At 38.5% G+C, this 4,618-nt stretch overlaps 1 pseudogene; it reads right to left on the minus strand.

Annotated features, from left to right (window-relative positions):
* Positions 1–3,677: 3,677 nt before the first annotated feature.
* Positions 3,678–4,224, minus strand: LOC116831763 (NADH dehydrogenase [ubiquinone] 1 beta subcomplex subunit 8, mitochondrial-like; annotated as a pseudogene).
* Between the last annotated feature and the right edge of the window lie 394 nt (positions 4,225–4,618).

The following is a 4,618-nucleotide window of genomic DNA, read 5'->3' on the forward strand; positions in this document are numbered from 1 at the left end:
AATTCTTTTTACTAATCAACAAAACAAAAAACTCACAGGAGAGACAAAGACACAAATAGCAAGTAATGACCATTTATCTTGACAGCAGGATAACACAACATAAAACACATATTTGATATTTAAAAAAGGAGCTCTTGAAGATGCCTATGTATGGCCTGAAGCACTGTCTGTTCATTTTATTGAATTGTTTTAAATATACATGCAATACTAACTTGAGGTATTTTCCTCCCTTGGAACTTCTTCATACAAGTTTCCCATTTCAGCTAGGGATGTGACGAATCCACTTTGTTATTCAATTGCATGCCAAGTAGTAGCTATTGGTATGCAAGAGATGCTGAAAATGAATACCCAGTGATCCTGCAAGACCAACCTGCACAATTTCAATGTCCTTTGGAAAATTTTTATAGGGGATTCTTTGGAAACATTTTTTTTTTATTGTTTGAATTTTTAACCTAGTTCTGCTTCCAGTAGGAGACAGGAGGTGAAAAAAATTGTAAAATGGCCAGTGTTCCAGCCATTTTTAATAAAATCTTCCCATGTTAATTAATTTCAAAGACTGTGTCTTGAGGAAGACCCAGACTTGATCACAAAAAACTGTATCCTTCTACCCATTTTTAATGATTTTACTAAATAGTGAATTGTCTGGCTCACATTGTTTTTCTCTGCATGATTGGACTGTATACAATTTTAAGAGGCTTTAATTGTGTGACAGTTTTTGGTGTACCCAGGACTATGAGCCACCTTGTTACCCCCTAACTCCAGTGTGAGGGGAGTAGTGTTTGTATTTAGCTGAGTGTTAGGTTCCTATCACTGCCAGATTTTCAGTCACTCAAGCATTTTCTGCTAGGCTATGCCAGCCCTTACTGTGCCTTGAATGTTAACAATAGGTGGGCCCCAATCCCCGAGTCCCTTTGATGCATTTCTCTGTGATATCCAACCCAGGCCATCCAAGCCTACTCACATAAATGCCAAGTCTGCTGTCCCCAGAAGAATAGTATATGCACCAGCTTGCAAGATTCAACTAGAACCAGCATTTTGCTTAATATCACAGGACTCTGATATATTCATAGTAAAACGAGAATAAATGTATTATCAGTGACTCAAGATTCAAGTGATAGTGAGTTAGGCTACAGGAAACAAAAGGTTACATATAAAAGAAAATCATAACATGCTTTCTAGAGACTAAACCTAACTAACTGGTTAACTTTCTGTCTAAAAAAATGTCTCTCGCCCAAAGTCTTTTGCAGCGTTTCAACCAAGGATGGCTGGGATGCCATTTTCATGAATGTATGTTGCATTACCCATTTTATTCCTAGATGCAGGATGGAGGGATGTCTTCTTTCCCTGCTACATATATCCACAAAGTTCATTGTCTGTCTTGTGGTGATCTTTTACATATCTTTAATACTTTCAGAATGAGAGGTATTGGACAGATTTTGAAGTGGATGAAATTTATATTTGAAATAAAAATGTTTCCTTGAAGATAAAACTGCATAGATGAGGAGCATAAAATATTTTCTACCATAGCACACTTAGGGCATTGTTTTGCTTGATAGAAATAGGTGGTGCTGAACTTTATGACTCCAGAACACTCCTGCATGTCTCACCAACTTTAGTGGTCTGTGTAGGGCAGGGAAAGCAAAGCCCCCTTTTTACCCTATCTCCTCCTGGGTGAAGTCACTGCACTCAAGTATGCCTAACCTCCAGGTGGCACAAGGGAGGGAAGTTTTTAACTCCTTCTTCTTGCATACCAGTCCAGCAGTCAGGCACAATCTGACTCATAATTAGGAGGCTTGTATATTAACTTTTTTAGTCTAGTAACTTTCTAATAAGCTCAAGGGAGGAGATACTGTATTTGAACTTGCTATGTGTTTTTGAGAGGGGTTTTGGGACATGTACCTGTTTTGGGGTGCAATTTGGTCCCACTCTGGAGGTTTTCAGTGGGAACGTAAAATAAATAAAACTGCGCACATGCTCATTATTCCATTTACCCTAAACAAACACTAGAGAAAAGGTCTGATTCATCAGTGCCAGAAAACAACTTTCTGTCTCCCCCCTACGCCCCTCGCGGTCGGCCCTGCCTTCAGCTCTGAAAAACAGCAATATTTGCCCGTCTACCTCTCTCCCCTAAACTCCTAAAGTATATCCTGTGGAAGGAGTAATTGCCAGATAAGGTGAAACACAGTCACACATTTCTTTGCTTTGAAAATGTCAAGTGAATTATTTTTGCAACTTCCATGCCCTGATTACTGTCATTTCAGCAAAGCATGTTAGCATGTTCCTTAGTTCTATTGACTTCAATAGGACTAAAGCATATGCTTAAAATTAAGGACATACTTAAGTGCTTTGTGGAACTGGAGCCATAGAAAATAAGCCCCTTTCCAAATCTTGCTTCATCTATCAGATATACTCATTTTTCATTTAACATAACATCATAAATTTATCTGCAGTTCTCCCAAGCCTTAGCAAGAAGAATTATATTACAACCTTTCCTCTTTTTTAAGAATTTGAAAATCCTTTGTCATAAGCAAATTCCCTCAACTTTTTACCCCAAATTGTATTTTTCATAAATATAATTATCTATAGTTCCTGCTGCTCCACACAAACTAAAGTGAGAATCTGAAAAAAATTCTCAGTTGGATCTAAAACTATAGTGTGAATCTGTCATGCCTCGATATATTGAATGAAGAGAACTTAGAAAATGCTTTTTGCTAACAGCAGTTGAGCTAAGTTTGAGATTTTTTCTTTTCAATGGCATTTAATAGCACATTTTTGACCATGGCTATTACTACTGCAGGTAACTCAATTTTTCTTATGAGATATAATTATCGCTGGAGGAAACAACAGGAGAAAGGTACCATTCCATCTAATTTTCTATGATTTCCTCATCCAGAACTTATTTTTCTCCTCCCAAACATGAGGGCCTTTGTGCTCCATGTTTTATTTTGTGTTACCGCACTGACTGTGGGGCACAATAAGACTCCATTTGTAGCACCATTTTCTTTATGCTCCTGATGTATAAATCACAGCAGAGTTGCTAACAGTGTGTGACTGACAATCTTTCTTGATAGACAATCTGTGATCCTTTCAGCCTTTTACTAATAAGCTCATTAGGATAAAAGGGCTGGAAATACTTTCTAGGATGTTGCAATGAACCTCAACAAATTCAGTGCATGTCTGACCACTCAAACTTTAGAGAATCAATCTTTCTTCAATCAGAATTGTGTCAGGTTCTGCTGAATGTCTGCTGAAGGTCACTGTGGTGTGTTTCTGTGTGTTGGCTTTGTTTTATTATGTTTCATTTTTTAATAAAGCATTCTGAGCAAAATCCAACAAGCTCTCCAAATGAATGCAGGTCAAGGTGAAAAGTTTTTTAATGCTATTTTTTTTTTTTAATTTTCCCAAATCAGCATTTGGAAATCATTTAAAGACTTTATTTTGATTTTGTCACTGTATTTAAATTTGAAATAAAATCTAGGCTACATTTTCCAAAAGTAACTGAGTACTATTTTTAAAAAGCAACATTAGGTGCCTAAGTGCAACTGACTTCGGCATATAGAGATAGATATTCAAAGATACTTAGGTACCCAAAGTTGCAGATACATGAGTAGTGCCCACTTTATTGCCTTTTCAAAGAAAAGAAATCCACTACAAGAGTTTTCACAATATATTTCATTAAGAGTAAATGTCTAAGAGAACAAGTGGTTAGTGCATCCTGCAGTGAACACTCTGGAGAAGAGCTACATTTCCATGCATCTTTCAGATTTCATAGTTCTTCACCTCTGGGGGCTCTTTGCTGGGATCGCCCCCTTGCTCCAGGTACAGGTTATTGTAAGGATACTGCTCCAGTCCCACAGGCATGTAGGATGGGTACATTTCTCCAAGCCAGAACATGAACAGCACGAATCCAATAAAGAGGAAGAAGTGATTGCACATAATGTACCAGTGTACCACAGGAGGGGGATGTGTCAACACGGATCCAGAGAAACATGTCAAAGTGCCAGTGCATTGGCTGTCCCCAGTTTTATCTCAGATGGGGTAGTCCCACTGATACCAGGGGTCTCTTTCATGATGAGATCAGTCAGGAAGTTTGGGATAATCACCATACCGTATGCCATCACCCGGATGTGGCTCATAGCCCTCATAGTCCTCCACCCTCATGTTGTATTTCTTAGCAGCAGCTGCCCTTTCCTCTGGGGTCTTGGGGTAAGGTCCAGGCATCATGTATGTTGTCCTATACAGCCAATCACCCAGTTCTTTACTGCCTAAAGAGCCTGTTGGTAACTATCTCAGATTGAGGATAATGTGATCCTTGTGCATCCAATCAGTTAGCAAAAGTTTGCAAAGTGCCTTGGGAATCTGTTGGGATGCCAGGTGCTATCTATGTGCACGATCATTAAAACATTTCTCAAAATTAATTGTTGGAGGCAATATACTTTCACTCTTTGTGTGCTTTTAACATTTTACAAAGTGACTGCTGGTAATTGTACAAAAGGGCAAGAGATGGAAAGTGGGGGATGTAACCTTTCCCCAACACAGCCAGACACTTATCTGGAAGAAATGATTATTCTTGCCTGGTGTAGGGAAACGTTTATTGTTGTGCCTCATTGCCATCTTA

The sequence above is a fragment of the Chelonoidis abingdonii genome, chromosome 2 (assembly GCF_003597395.2).
Source record: "Chelonoidis abingdonii isolate Lonesome George chromosome 2, CheloAbing_2.0, whole genome shotgun sequence".
In the NCBI taxonomy this organism is placed as follows: Eukaryota; Metazoa; Chordata; order Testudines; family Testudinidae; genus Chelonoidis; species Chelonoidis abingdonii.